The sequence below is a fragment of the Nycticebus coucang genome, chromosome 9 (assembly GCF_027406575.1).
Source record: "Nycticebus coucang isolate mNycCou1 chromosome 9, mNycCou1.pri, whole genome shotgun sequence".
NCBI lineage: Eukaryota > Metazoa > Chordata > Mammalia > Primates > Lorisidae > Nycticebus > Nycticebus coucang.
In genome coordinates this window covers 54,952,850-54,969,198 of record NC_069788.1, presented here as the reverse complement: position 1 = coordinate 54,969,198, position 16,349 = coordinate 54,952,850, and the positions used below count along the sequence as shown (strand labels likewise).

Genomic DNA, 16,349 nt, shown 5'->3' with positions numbered 1-16,349 from the left:
AGATTCTGACACACTGCTTTCAGAGGGATATCGGACCCCAGGTCGCCTCAACTCTAACCGAGCTTCTCCAAGACACATTGTGATGAACCTGTCCAAAGTCAAGACAAAAGAAAAGATTCTGCAAGCTGCCAGGAGTAAGCGCCAGTTGACCTACAGGGGCAAATCCATCAGAGTGACTGCAGACTTCTCTAATGAAACTTTCCAAGCAAGAAGACAATGGTCATCTACCTTTAATCTACTTAAACAGAACAATTTTCAGCCCAGAATTCTGTACCCTGCTAAGCTAAGCTTCAAAATTGATGGAGAAATCAAATCATTTATGGATATACAAACATTGAGGAAATTCACCACAACAAGACCAGCTCTACAGGGAATACTTCAACCTGTTCTGCACACTGACCACCACAATGGATCAGCAGCAAAGTAAGAACTCAGAAATCAAAGGACAGAACCTAACCTCCACACTGATGCAAAAGATAAAACTAAGCAATGGACTCTCACCAAATAAGACGAATAGAATACTACCACACTTATCAATTATCTCCATAAATGTTAATGGCTTGAATTCCCCACTGAAGAGACATAGATTGGCTGACTGGATTAAAAAACACAAGCCATCCATTTGCTGTCTGCAAGAAACACACCTGGCTTCAAAAGACAAATTAAAGCTCCGAGTCAAGGGTTGGAAGACAATTTTTCAGGCAAATGGAATTCAGAAGAAAAGAGGAGTTGCAATCTTATTTTCAGATACATGTGGATTTAAAGCAACTAAAGTCAAAAAAGACAAAGATGGTCACTTTATATTGGTCAAGGGAAAACTACAACAAGAAGACATTTCAATTCTAAATATCTATGCACCAAATTTAAATGCTCCCAGATTCTTGAAACAGACCTTGCTCAGTCTGAGCAATATGATATCTGATAATACCATCATAACAGGGGACTTTAACACACCTCTTACAGAGCTGGACAGATCCTCTAAACAGAAATTAAACAAAGATATAAGAGATTTAAATGAGACCCTAGAACAATTATGCTTGATAGACGCATATAGAACACTCCACCCCAAAGATAAAGAATATACATTCTTCTCATCACCCCATGGAATATTCTCCAAAATTGATCATATCCTGGGACACAAAACAAATATCAACAGAATCAAAAGAATTGAAATTTTACCTTGTATCTTTTCAGACCATAAGGCACTAAAGGTGGAACTCAACTCTAACAAAAATGCTCGACCCTATCCAAAGGCATGGAAATTAAACAATCTTCTGTTGAATAACAGATGGGTGCAGGAAGAAATCAAACAGGAAATCACTAACTTCCTTAAGCATAACAACAATGAAGACACAAGCTACCAAAACCTGTGGGATACTGCAAAAGCAGTTTTGAGAGGAAAATTCATCGCTTTAGATGCCTACATTCGAAAAACAGACAGAGAGCACATCAACAATCTCACAAGAGATCTTATGGAATTGGAAAAAGAAGAACAATCTAAGCCTAAACTCAGTAGAAGAAAAGAAATCTCCAAAATCAAATCAGAGATCAATGAAATTGAAAACAAAAGAATCATTCAGAAAATTAATGAAACAAGGAGTTGGTTTTTTGAAAAAATAAATAAAATAGATAAACCATTGGCCAGACTAACTAGAAATAGAAAAGTAAAATCTCTAGTAACCTCAATCAGAAATGATAAAGGGGAAATAACAACTGATCCCACAGAGATACAAGAGATCATCTCTGAATACTACCAGAAACTGTATGCCCAGAAATTTGACAATGTGAAGGAAATGGATCAATATTTGGAATCACACCCTCTCCCTAGACTTGGCCAGGAAGAAATAGACCTCCTGAACAGACCAATTTCAAGCACTGAGATCAAAGAAACAATAAAAAAGCTTCCAACTAAAAAATGCCCTGGTCCAGATGGCTTCACTCCAGAATTCTATCAAACCTTCAAGGAAGAGCTTATTCCTGTACTGCAGAAATTATTCCAAAAAATTGAGGAAGAAGGAATCTTCCCCAACACATTCTATGAAGCAAACATCACCCTGATACCAAAACCAGGAAAAGACCCAAACAAAAAGGAGAATTTCAGACCAATCTCACTCATGAATATAGATGGAAAAATTCTCAACAAAATCCTAGCCAATAGATTACAGCTTATCATCAAAAAAGTCATTCATCATGATCAAGCAGGCTTCATCCCAGGGATGCAAGGCTGGTTCAACATACGCAAGTCCATAAACGTTATCCACCATATTAAGAGAGGCAAAAATAAAGATCACATGATCCTCTCAATAGATGCAGAAAAAGCATTTGATAAAATCCAGCATCCTTTTCTAATTAGAACACTGAAGAGTATAGGCATAGGTGGCACATTTCTAAAACTGATTGAAGCTATCTATGACAAACCCACAGCCAATATTTTACTGAATGGAGTAAAACTCAAAGCTTTTCCTCTTAGAACTGGAACCAGACAAGGTTGTCCTCTGTCACCTTTGCTATTCAACATAGTGCTGGAAGTTCTAGCCAATACAATTAGGCAAGACAAGGAAATAAAGGGAATCCAAATGGGAGCAGAGGAGGTCAAACTCTCCCTCTTTGCTGACGACATGATCTTATACTTAGAGAACCCCAAAGACTCAACCACAAGACTCCTAGAAGTCATCAAAAAATACAGTAATGTTTCAGGATATAAAATCAATGTCCACAAGTCAGTAGCCTTTGTATACACCAATAACAGTCAAGAGGAGAAGCTAATTAAGGACACAACTCCCTTCACCATAGTTTCAAAGAAAATGAAATACCTAGGAATATACCTAACGAAGGAGGTGAAGGACCTCTATAAAGAAAACTATGAAATCCTCAGAAAGGAAACAGCAGAGGATATTAACAAATGGAAGAACATACCATGCTCATGGATGGGAAGAATCAACATTGTTAAAATGTCTATACTTCCCAAAGCAATCTACCTATTCAATGCCATTCCTATCAAAGTACCTACATCGTACTTTCAAGATTTGGAAAAAATGATTCTGCGTTTTGTATGGAACCGGAAAAAACCCCGTATAGCTAAGGCAGTTCTTAGTAACAAAAATAAAGCTGGGGGCATCAGCATACCAGATTTTAGTCTGTACTACAAAGCCATAGTGCTCAAGACAGCATGGTACTGGCACAAAAACAGAGACATAGACACTTGGAATCGAATTGAACACCAAGAAATGAAACTAACATCTTACAACCACCTAATCTTCGATAAACCAAACAAGAACTTACCTTGGGGGAAAGACTCCCTATTCAATAAATGGTGTTGGGAGAACTGGATGTCTGCGTGTAAAAGACTGAAACTGGACCCACACCTTTCCCCACTCACAAAAATTGATTCAAGATGGATAAAGGACTTAAATTTAAGGCACGAAACAATAAAAATCCTCAAAGAAAGCATAGGAAAAACACTGGAAGATATTGGCCTGGGGGAAGACTTCATGAAGACCACCATGGCAATTGCAACAACAACAAAAATAAACAAATGGGACTTCATTAAACTGAAAAGCTTCTGTACAGCTAAGGTGACGATAACCAAAGCAAAGAGACAACCCACACAATGGGAAAGGATATTTGCATATTTTCAATCAGACAAAAGCTTGATAACCAGGATCTATAGAGAACTCAAATTAATCCACATGAAAAAAGCCAACAATCCCTTATATCAATGGGCAAGAGACATGAATAGAACTTTCTCTAAAGACGACAGACGAATGGCTAACAAACACATGAAAAAATGTTCATCATCTCTATATATTAGAGAAATGCAAATCAAAACATCCCTGAGATACCATCTAACCCCAGAGAGAATGGCCCACATCACAAAGTCTCAAAACTGCAGATGCTGGCATGGATGTGGAGAGAAGGGAACACTTTTACACTGCTGGTGGGACTGCAAACTAGTACAACCTTTCTGGAAGGAAGTATGGAGAAACCTCAAAGCACTCAACCTAGACCTCCCATTCGATCCTGCAATCCCATTACTGGGCATCTACCCAGAAGGAAAAAAATCCTTTTATCATAAGGACACTTGTACTAGACTGTTTATTGCAGCTCAATTTACAATCGCCAAAATGTGGAAACAGCCTAAATGCCCACCAACCCAGGAATGGATTAACAAGCTGTGGTATATGTATACCATGGAATACTATTCAGCCATTAAAAAAAATGGAGACTTTACATCCTTCGTATTAACCTGGATGGAAGTGGAAGACATTATTCTTAGTAAAGCATCACAAGAATGGAGAAGCATGAATCCTATGTACTCAATCTTGATATGAGGACAATTAATGACAATTAAGGTTATGGGGGGGTGCAGAAAGAGGGATGGAGGGAGGGGGGTGGGGCCTTAGTGTGTGTCACACTTTATGGGGGCAAGACATGATTGCAAGAGGGACTTTACCTAACAATTGCAATCAGTGTAACTGGCTTATTGTACCCTCAATGAATCCCCAACAATAAAAAAAAAAAAAAAAAAAAAAAAGTTGATGACCATACTCTTGAAAGGTTTCAGCAGAGAGATCTGCAGTTATTCTGATATTCTTCCCCTTGTAGGTAATGGTTTTCTTTTGTCTGGCTGCTTTCAGAATTTTCTCCTTCATATTAACTTTAGTGAAATTGATTATGATGTGTCTGGGGGATGTCTTATTTGGATTGAGTCATGCTGGAGTTCTTAAACCGTCAGCTATCTGAAATTCACAATCTCTTGGCATGTCTGGAAAGTTCTCTTTCATAATCTCATGGAGAAGAGACTCTGTGCCTTGTGAAGCCACTTCATCGCTTTCGGGGATCCCTGTAAGATGAATATTGGTTTTCTTAGAATTATCCCAGAGGTCTCTGAGAGAGTAATCTGTTTTTGCCCTCTATTTCTCTTCCTCTCTGAGAGTTTGGGAGCATTTGAAAGCTTTGTCTTCAATGTCAGAAATTCTTTCTTCTGCTTGCTCCATTCTGTTACTGAGGGATTCTACTGTGTTTCTCAGATCTTTGAGGGAGGCAACTTCTTGTCTCAATGTGTCAAAATCTTTGGTCATTTGGTCTTTGAATTCATTGAATTCTTGACACATCTTTTGGGTTACTGCTTGGAATTCTAATTCGATCTTATTTGCCATCCAGATTCTGAATTTGATTTTTGACATCTCAGCTATTTGTTTGTGCATGTGATTTTGTGCTGTGTCTGCCCCATTGATCCTTGGGGGAGTTGATCTACTCTGATTATTCATATTGCCAGAGTTTTTCTGTTGATTTCACCTCATGATTGTTTTTCACCATTGCCTCTGGCTGTCCTCAGAGTTGGGGAGGTGTCTCTCCAAGATTAGACCCCAGCAGGATCACTCTATTGTTGCTGGATCTTTGTACGGAGTGACCCTGTGTACTTCCTCTGGGGCTGCCCCAGCCGGAGAGTTCTGGTTGTGGAAGCAGCTCCGGAGTGTGACACACCCAGATCCAGCAACAGGGCGGGAGGTGGTACACACGGTTCTGGGAGTGCCTGGCACCCAGTGACTTTGGCACAGAGAGCCAAGGCTCTAGCAGTCTCTGGCCAGGAGAAGGGCTCTGCACAGAGGCAGGGAGGGCTCTGGAGAGCACACGGCTACCAGAGTCCCTGGCCAGACGAGCAGGCTGGTGTAGAGGCAGGAAGGTTACAGGAGGGAGGACGCAGGGTTGCGCAGCTCCCGCAGTTCCTGGTCAGGGCATACAGAGGCCCAGCAGGCACGGGTCGCAGGTCAGTGGTCGTGGCGTAGCTCTTAGGGAGGTCAAGGCGGCGCCAAGCCCAGGAGTTTGAGGTTGCTATGAGTTGTGACACCATGGCACTCTATGCAGGGCAACAGTCTGAGGCTCCAGTGTGCCAAAACGGGTCTCACTCTGCCCCTAAGGGTTTAGGCTGTAAGGAAGCTCTGTCCCTGCCTTTAGGCTACTCAGTCACTAGATTACTAGCTCCCACCCGATCCTTGCTCTGTGACCCTGAGGGTGGAGCTTGCCGGGGCAGTTCTCTCACAATGGCTCCCTGTGGCCCACAGCCAAACACTATTAGCTCTGTCTGGCTCAATGGCTCAGTCTAGGGTCCTAGACAATGCCCATGTTCTCCGTACTACTGCTCAAGCTCTCCCCAAGGCAGTTCAACTGAGTGCCAAGTCCAAAAACACTGAAACAGTTCACAGGTAAGGCCTTTCCGGTTTGCAGTCTCGCTGCTGCTTGTACTTATGGCTGCCAGCGGGATTAGGTCGATAGAACACACACAACCGCTTGCCAGTTTTCCACTGTTTTTGTCCTCCTCTTGAGGTCCAGAAGTCCCTTGCTGACTTCCGTGCCGTGTTGCAGGGAAGCTGTTACTCGGCCGCCATCTTGGATTCTGCCTGTGGATTTTAGTTCAATTTTTCATCACTTCTTACTGCTAGACAATTAGGCTGTTTCTCATTTTTAACTTATCAGGGTTTTTTTGTTTGTTTGTTTGTTTGTTTTGAGACAGAGTCTCATTCTGTTGCTCAGGCTAGAGTGCTATGGCATTAGCCTTACTGACAGCAAACTCAAACTCTTGGGTTCAAGTGATCCTCCTGCCTCAGTCTCCCCAGTAGCTAGGACTACATGTGTATATCACAACACCTGGCAAATGTTTCTATTTTTACTGGAGATGACGGTCTCACTCTTGCTCATGCTCTCAAACTCCTGAGCTCAAGCAATCCCTCCACTTCAGCCTACCAGAGTGGTAGGATTACAGGTGTGAATGACCATGCCCACACATCACTTTTCTAAATCACGCCGGAGTGAAATTCTTCTGCAGCCTCAGAAAAGGGGAAGCTGCCCTTCCCTATCTATAAATGTGAAAACAGCCCAAAAGAAGCTTATTTCAGAGATCCAACTGGATCATCTGAATAGCACTGTCCCATAGACTATTAAGAACAGGTTATATTTATAGTTTCTCCCACTGTAGTTTACTGAGTGAAGGAAAAAAATTACCAAGCTCCTTCTCCTCCATAAATCCAAACTAGACAGAGCAGTATTCCTATTTCAGCTTATCCCCTCGGATAACCAGGGATCTCTTTTTTTTTTTTTTTTTGAGACAGAGCCTCAACCTGTCGCCCTAGGTAGAGTGCAGTGGCATCACAGCTCACAGGAACTTCCAAATCCTGGACTCAAGCAATTCTCTTGCCTTTGCCTCCCAAGTAGATGGGACTACAGGCACCTACCACAAAGCCCAGCTATTTTTTGGTTGCATCATTGTTGTCTGGTGGGCCCAGGCTGGATTCAAACCTGCCAATTCAGGTGTATGTGGCTGGCACCTTAGCCGCTTAAGCCACAGGCGCTGAGTCGGGATCTCTTCTTTTTATTAGTCCTCTTTCCTTCGTTTATTAGCCACTACTTTGACAAAAACTGTCTTTGCCCAGGCAAGCTTCAACCTCAGTGGTGAACACAGGCTAAGAGTATACCAGCTGAGCACCTCAGACTCCAGGAGTCAAAGAGAAAACAGTGCTAGAAAAGGATGTAGTGATTTCCTACTCATTGGGGGAAATTGTTCTTTTAAAAAAACAATTTAAAAGCAAATAGACAGCATGCAGTTTGGTGGTATACACTGGGAGGAAGAAACAGTAAGACAAACACCAGTTACCATAGTAAATATTTACCATCTTTTCCAAACTGCCTCAGATTAAGGCACTGTCTCACAGCCCTTGTATTATAAAACCACAGTTTTCTCCTCTTGGAAATACTGTTCCTAGATTCAGAAGAAAAAACATAGAAGGTGAAAGCTTGAGTACACACCATGGGGCTTTAAATAGTCTCCCTAATTATGGGAACAGCTTAGCCTTCCATTAGTTCAGAACTTTTATTTCTTTCTAAATTCAATTCCTATCTAAGGAGGTCACCACTGCTATCAAGTAGGTGCTTTGCCCTAGACTATATCTCCCTTATGAAAGATGCCCAACAGGACATCTGTGTGGTAGGTGGCTCATGCCTATACTCCTAGCACTCTTGGAGGACAAGAAGAAAGGATACCTTGCCATCAGGAGTTTGACACCAGCCTGTCCCAGAGTGAAAACCCCCTATCTACTAAAATTAGAAAAAATTGACTGGGCATGGTAGCACTCCCCTGTAATCCCTACTCTGGGGAGGCTGAGGCCGGAGAATCGCTTGAGCCCAGGAGTTTGAGATTGCAAAGAGCTATGATGACGCCATGATACTCTACCAAGGAGGACAAAACAAGACTCTGTTCTCAAAAAGAAAACAAGCACAGTGGCTCAGGCCTGTAATCCTAGCAATCTAGGAGGCCAAAGCCAGTGAATTGCCTGAGCTCAGGAGTTTAAGACCAGCCTGAACAAAAGCCAGGAGACTCCATCCCTACTAAAAATAGAAAAATTAGCTGGGCATGGTGGTGGGTGCCTGTAGTCCCAGCTACTGAGGAGGCTGAGGCAAGAGGATCCTTTGAGCCCAAGAGTTTAAGTTTGCTGTGAGCTAAGACGCCCTGGCACTCTACCTAGGGTGACAAAGTGAGACTCTTGTCTTAGAAAAGAAAGAGAGAGAGAGAGAGAAAGAAATAAAGAGAGAGAAAAGAAAAGAAAACATGCCCAAGTGAAGGCCAGTGAGAGTACAGACACTTAAGCCAGAGCCAGGCTATCCTCTGCCTGGGTTCAGAGGCTACATGTTTTATGTATTAATTAAGGTGAATCTGCTTAGTGCTGAACTCTGAAGGCAGCTAGTGATTATGAAACTTTGAAATCAGGCCAAGTGTTCCTAGACTGTTCAAGCTTGCAATTCTATTTATTAGTAGACCTGTGATCAATTGTTCAAAAAGTTTTCCTTTGGAATTTAACTCTCTGGTATTAAGTTAATAACTGTTCACTTTTTCCTTATGAAGAAAAGGAGCAAAATGGAAAAAGGTAGAACATTGTCAATTAATAATCCATTCTATTAATAACAAAGAAATAAATGGTTTATAATATATATCATCACCATCATCAAGATAATAGCCATTTATTAGTCTTTTGTATTCACTAGGCAATTTTATATATATCACATTATTTCACCATCCTAATAACACTCTGAGACAGGTAAAACAGATATTATCTCCAGCACCAATACAGAATATTCTGGTTGAATCAGTTGAGGCTTTGTGGCTCACCAATCAAAAGTTTCCAGTTTCTCCAAAACAATCTTCTAAGTTTCAGAGGGTATAGAATATAAAAGATGAAATGAGTCAGGGTTATTTTCCTGGCCTATCTTGCCTTCAGCACTTTCCCTGACCAAAGCAGTTGATAATTTATTTATGACTACACTCCATTACTCTTTTTTTTTTTTTTTTAAGAGACAGAGTCTCACTTTATCACTCTCAGTAGAGTGCCATGCATTACAGCTCACAGCAACCTCCAACTCCTGGGTTTAAGCGATCCTCTTGCCTCAGCCTCCCAAGTAGCTGGGACTACAGGTGCCCACCACAACATCCAGCTATTTTTTTGTTGCAGTTTGGCCAAGCTGGGTTTGAATCCACCACACTTGGTATATGGGGCTGGCGCCCTACCCACTGAGCCACAGGTGCCACCCTACACTCCATCACGCCTTATCTGCCTTAGTCTAGGGAGTTGAACTAGAAAGAAAGCAGTTCAGAAAGTGCCTGAAGAGGAGACTTAAACCAGCTTTTCCTGCGCCTACAAAAGTCTCTCAAGCTGCAAAAACCAACAAATGAAGGACACTGGGTAAAAGAAATCCATATAGTTGGATACCAAGCCAAAAGCATAAAAACTTGGCAATTTTTCAGTACTATTAATATTTTTCTATACTCTAACTTTCTCCATTGAAAGTTGATAAAGCAAAATAAGTTCTAGCAAACCTGAGCCAATCAACACAGAGGATTAGTGAGGAATTTACTGGCAACAGTGATAATACTTTATAATTATAATATAAAATGACTCCACGTGAGGAGATCAAGAAGAATTAAGGAACACATGATTCAGCATTGGTTTGTTTTTGGTTTTTTTTTTTTTGCTTGATTGTTGTTTTTTGGTTTTTGGTTTTTTTTTGAGACAGAGTCTCATTTTGTTGCCCTGGGTAGAGTGGCATGACATCATAGCTCACAACAACCTGGAACTCTTGGGCTCAAAGGATCCCCTGGCCTCAGCCTCCTGAGTAGCTGGGACTACAGGTGCCTGCCACAACTCCTGGCTAGTTTTAGAAATGGGGTCTTGCTCTTGCTCAGTCTGGTCTCAAATCCTGAGCTCAGGCAATCCTCCTGCCTCAGCCTCCCACAGTGCTAGGATTATAGGCGTGAGCCCCCACGCTGGCCCCAGACATTGGTTTTAAATACTGGAAGGACATTTGTGTGGAATGGGGAGTAAGAAGATTCTGTGGACTCCAAAGGAATGCCAGGGACCAACTAGGAGAAAATACAGACAAAGTAAAACTTCCAAACCTCCCTTTTCAACTTTCTAAGAATGAAATAATTGGAGAGATGATGGAGAGGGTGGCAAGCCAAGATATTTTCTTGTCTTTAAACCCATCAAACTGATAAAAAGAAATATCAGCATTAGGGTTAGTACAATCAGGCTGATGAAAAATTAGCAAAGTTCTCAGAAGCAAGAGCATCTCTGTATATGCAGACAAATACACAGGTAGAAACACACCAATGAGAGAGATCCATTCCTAGGCACGACTGAAAGCATTCCGAATACACAAGATAACTTAGGTTGTGACAGAGAATTTCTTTTTAAATACAATCATAAAACTGTACTGGAAAAGATAATAGAAGATATGAATAAACGGAAGGTGAAAGCTTGTTTAACCTAGAGAGACAATAATTATTTTTTTTTTTTTTTGAGACAGTCTTGCCCTGTCACCAGGGCTAGAGTGTTGTGGCCTCCTCCTACCTCACATCAAACTCAAACTCCTGGGCTCAAGCAATCAATCCTCCTACCTCAGCCTCCCAAGTGGTTGGGCCTATAGATGTGCAATCCGCCCGCCTCAGCCTCCCAGAACCCTCTGCCCCCAGTTCCTAGGTATGAGCCACTGCACCTGGAGAGGAAGTAAGGACTTTAAAGATAAACACTGCATTTACTACCCACGATTCTTACTAGAAGAATTACTAAAGAAAAGCTGAACAGAGAAGGATAGAAGCAGCATCGGTAAGCTAGAAATCATCTAACATGTTGGCAAATAATAAAAAAATCTCAAACTAAAATGTTAAATAATTAAAGTGAAAGCTGACAGGAGGAAATTGAAATTAAAAGTATTCTAAAATCACATATAGTTTTGAAGAAGAATGGGAAATTTTAACTTTTTTTTTTTTGAGACAGAGTCTCACTTTGTCACCTCAGTAGAGTGCTATGGCATCACAGCTTACAGCAACCTCAAACTCTTGGGCTCAAGCAATTTTCTTGCCTCAGCCTCCCAAGTAACTAGGACTTCAGGCGTCTGCCACAATGCCTGGCTATTTTTTGAAATGAGGTCTCACTCTGCTTCAGGCTGGTCTCAAACTCATGAGCTCAGGCAATCCACCTGTCTCGTCCTCCCAGAGTGCTAGGATTACAGGTGTGAGCCACCTTGCCCGGCCAATTTTTTTAACTTTAGATGTTTGGGAGGGGGAAAGACTGCTCCCTTTTAAAACTTAATACCTAATAATTTATATACATATTTTGGTTGTACATGTGAGATTTTGATACTTGCATACAATGTGTAATGTTATTAACTTTAGATTTTTTAAGCAAATCTCCTTTTTAAAAATAAAACATAGTCCCTGCTCTCTAGAAGCTTATACTGTATAGTAATGGGACCCATGATGGAATGGCCGCATGCCAAACAAGCACAGGTGCCACCAAGGAGAAGGATAAGGGGAGTAGGGAAGCCTTCAGAAATGTAATATTTAAGCTCTATCCTAAGAGATGAATGTTGTTTGTTGAAGAAAAGGTGGCATTCTAGGCTGTGGGAATTGACTACACACAAAAGTCATGGAATCCTGAGAGGGATGACATATTTTGAGGGGTTCCATACAGATGGAATACAGGTATGTGTGGGTTATGATGACAGGATGAAAAGGTAGATTTAGGGCGGCGCCTGTGGCTCTAGGAGTAGGGCACCGGTCCCATATGCCGGAGGTGGTGGGTTCAAACCTAGCCCTGGCCAAAAACCACAAAAAAAAAAAAAAAAAGGTAGATTAAGAAGAAATACTGAGGCTCAGCACCTGTAGCTCACCGGCTAGGGCGCCAGCCACATTCACCAGAGCTGGCGAGTTCAAATCCTGCTCAGGCCTGCCAAACAACAATGACAACTACAACCAAAAAATAGCCAGAAGTTGTGGTGGGCACCTATAGTCCCAGCTACTTGGGAGGCTGAAACAAGAGAATTGCTTAAGCCCGAGAGTTTGAGGTTACTGTGAGCTATGATGTCACAGCACTCTACCAAGGGTGACAAAGTGAGACTCTGTCTCAAAAAAAAAAAAGAAAAGAAAAAGAATAGCCAAGAAGTTGGGAGGCAACATAACTCTACAATATATTTAGAAGAGAACAGAATTAAAACTCTAACACCATACCTTCACCTACTTGTCATTTCTTTAACAAGCCTTACTTTGAAACTCAAACATCTACTACTAATAGACTATAAAATGATGCAAAAACAGATGCTATTTTGGTTCAACCATTTTTACTGCTTAATAAGAATTAGAAAATATTTTCTCATTATTGAATTCACATGAATAATGTCTAAAAATACAGATTTAAAAAACAAACAGATTTTAAAAAGCAAATAAACTCATACCTGCAATCCCAGGACTTTAGGAGGCCAAGGTAGGAGGATCACTTAAGGACAGGTATTCAAGGCTGTAGTGAGCTAGGCTGCAGGGAGCTATGATTGTGTCACTGTACTCCAGCCTAGGTGACAGAGCAAGATCCTACCTCTAAAAAAAATTAAAAGTAAATAAATAAGTAAAAACAGAACAATAACCCACTGATTATTCTAGGCCCACTGAAGTAAAGCTCCTTCCTTGGAGTACTAAATAAATTACCTAAAAAGCAAATTGACATGCTTTATGATTATGATTATCATGTTTATATTGTCATTATAAAGATGTTACAAAAAAGAATTTATGGGTTTTTTTCTTTTTTTTTTTTTTAGACAAGGTCTTGCTCTGTTGCCTGGGCTAGAGTGCAGTGCTGTTAGGCTAGCCTACTAACCTCAAATTTCTAGGCTTAAGCAGTCTTCTTGCCTCAGCTCCTGAGTATCTGAGATTACAGGTTCATGCAACCACATCCAGATAATTTTTGCTTTTTGTAGAGACAAGGTCTTGCCCTTATTCATGCTGGTCTCAAACTTTTGGTCTTAAGCAATCCTCCCACAGGACTAGGATTATAGGCATGAGCCAGGAAAAATTTATGCATTTTTACAGTGATTTGACATCATAAAGCCATCGTCACAGCAAAATAATTCTATCTTTAGTGCCAATTATTTTGAAGATATAGTATGGTGCCCCATGATCGCATTAATGTACACAGCTATGATTTAATAATAAAACAAAACAAAACAAAAAGATATAGACAATGTTTCCTAAAAACTTCTCTCAAAAATAAATTTTATTGAGATGTTACTACTGCATGCCAGGCAACAAACAAAGAGCTCTTATATTTATTACTCTACTTAATTCTTATGGGAATTCCATTAAGTAAGTCCTATTATTATATTTATTTTATGGATGAGGAAACTGAGGATTAATTAGAGAGGTTAGGGAATTTGCCAAATAATGACACAGCTTCCAAGTGGCAGAGCTACCACCAAATCCAGGCCTTCTGACCTGGCAACTGACAGTGCTGACCCTGAAATGGGCACACCTCCTTCTACATAAAGTAGGTGCTCAAATAACATCGTTTCATTACAGTTGGTGATAAAAAATCATTCCCAGCAAGGGCCACTGTCTGTGTGAAGTCTGCACATTCTTCCCAGGTCACAGGTTTTCTCCAGGTCCTCCAGTTTCCTCCTTCATCCTAAAGCTGTGCCCTTTAGGTTCACTGCTGTTGTTTACCTGCTTGCAGTGAGTAAGTGTGAGTGTGTGTGTATGTAAAATTGGTCTCCTTAAATGTCTTCTTACTTAAAGTCACAGTTTCCAAGAAACTATGGTTGATGTTAGGTGGTGTTAAATGGTTACCATATTTATTGAAAGAGAATGCTTGTTGTTTGTCTAAGAAAAAAAATAAGTCAAGAAAATTTAACAGCAAATCTATTCTTTCATGTTAATAAATTGTCAAAACTCTCTTTTGACTATTTTTCTTTCTTTCATTTTTTTAAGATAAAATAGTTTAATGAAAAAATGAATAAGTATACTAAGTTGGGTGGCGCCTGTGGCTCAAGGAGTAGGGCGCCAGTCCCGTATGCCAGAGGTGGTGGGTTCAAACCCAGCCCCGGCCAAAAACCATAAAAAAAAAAAAAAAAGACAGTTGAGTTCTGTCTATATATCAAGTATACTAAGTTAATGATCTGTATACAAGTGATATCAAAGAAAAAGTAAGAACCAGATATTTTTTGTAGGAGAAAAAAGAATCTGAGTGTGTGTGTAATATTAAGGAGAATAAGGAATTAATTTAACCAGAAAAGGCTATTTCAAAACTTTAATTTTAATACACTTAGCTCCAATTTATTTTCTTTTTTTTTTTTTCTTTTTTGTGGTTTTTGGCCGGGGCTGGGTTTGAACCCCCCACCTCCGACATATGGGACCAGCGGCCTACTCCTTGAGCCACAGGCGCTGCCCAGCTCCAATTTATAATTGTCTATTTTCCCCAAAATATATTTCCCAGTTTGGCTTTGGTCAACCAAGAAAATAAAGGAAACAAACTCCTTTCTGCCTATCCTTGTTATATTTAATCCTCTGGTAGGCTGCTTCTTTCTTTCATTTTTTAATCACTCCTAGAAAGATAATGACTATTTTTAATTCATAAAGATTTTGGCTGAATTATTTTCATTGTCCTTAAAGGAAATTCAGTTCCTGCCTTGGTAGTTTACATGACAAAGGTATGATGAGTCTTCCTATCACCTGTGGTTCTAAAAGTCCACATATAACTTGTTTACATATCTTTTCAAGTTACAGAATAATTCAGCTTTCTTTATGACTCTTAAGTCTATAACTGAATTGGTATCCCCAGTTTTCCTCATTTGTATTAAAAACATAAAATAATAAGCACAAAATGCAATTTCATATTTGGCGTAAGTTCAACTGTCACCATGATTGTGGTCTTCTTATAATATAAACAAATTGAAGCGTCTAGATACTGAACATGCATTTCAGGAATAAAGATCTTGGTTTTTTTGCTGTGGGCTGTCTATAATTTATTGTTTCAATTATTACCAAAAACAGTCAACTGGCAAATGTTTTTGCACTGTCAAAAGATACCAACATTTAACCCACAAAAATGTTGAGATGAACAAGCCAGCAATAAAAATGTACATGAGTATTTCATGTTTTTCCTTTCTTTATATAATTAAGAGAACAAATAATCTTAAGAATGATGACTCTCATGATTTCAGGTTTATTACGCTTTTCATTTATTTGTGACATTCCTTGGAGGGAAGTCAAAGGGAAGAAGAGAAAGCCTTTTAAAGGATTTAAGCTCCAGATTACAGTAAGAAACAGAAAGAAAATGTATTTCGCAAATGATAGTCAAGATCACGTAAATAGTATTAAATGAAGTCCACAGAAAATGATTTTTCAGCTCTAAAAAATGCAATTCCTGACATTGGGAAAAACATCCAAAATTTCCCGACTCCACCCTTCTAAGAAACAATCAGTACAGGAGTCAGGAAATGCCCTTTCCTAGGTGTTCAGAAGAATCTTAAGAAACCTACTTCCTAAACTCAGGATCTCTTGATTCTATTTTTCTTTGGCATTACTAGTCTACTTGCTGCCCTCCCTTCCTATCACTTGACCAGTCAGGATGGGAAGTAGATATCTGGGATCCCAGCTGGTGACAGTAAAGCTCACCCTAGTTGGTGCTTCTGGCCTGCCCGAGGCATCGCTCGCTGTCCCATTTGCTCCTTTGTCGTCATCACCGGCCCACACATTCACACCCTCGCGCACGCAACTGCGTTAAAGGTACCGCCTCACCACAGCAAAACACTCGCACCCTCCTCCCCTGGACACACAGCCCCAGAGGAGGTTCTCTGGTCCCAAACCCAAGGCAGGCTGAGGATACTGCTGTGCTCTTACCTCCAGCAGTGACAGTCATCGCCGCCACCGCTCACCAGTTCAGCCAGGATGCACCCTGGGCGGGAATCCCCGCCTGTGGCCCGAGACAGCTTTTGCAGGCTCCGGGAAAGCGCGCGCCAGTGATTCAGCGCCTTTA

The 16,349-nt window shown here is 40.6% G+C and overlaps 1 protein-coding gene across 4 annotated transcripts in view; it reads right to left on the bottom strand.

The window, feature by feature from the left end:
• Positions 1 to 16,349, bottom strand: part of KIAA0319 (KIAA0319 ortholog) — a 109,659-nt gene extending 93,310 nt beyond the window's left edge. For 3 of the 4 annotated variants that reach the window (XM_053602050.1, XM_053602048.1, XM_053602051.1), the window contains exons 1-2: positions 16,214 to 16,349; positions 12,781 to 12,919 (exon numbers count right to left, since the gene is read on the bottom strand). The gene's annotated coding sequence lies outside the window, so the exon portion shown is untranslated. The remainder of the gene's footprint in view (positions 1 to 12,780; positions 12,920 to 16,213) is intronic. The other variant, XM_053602049.1, reaches the window with a different exon arrangement.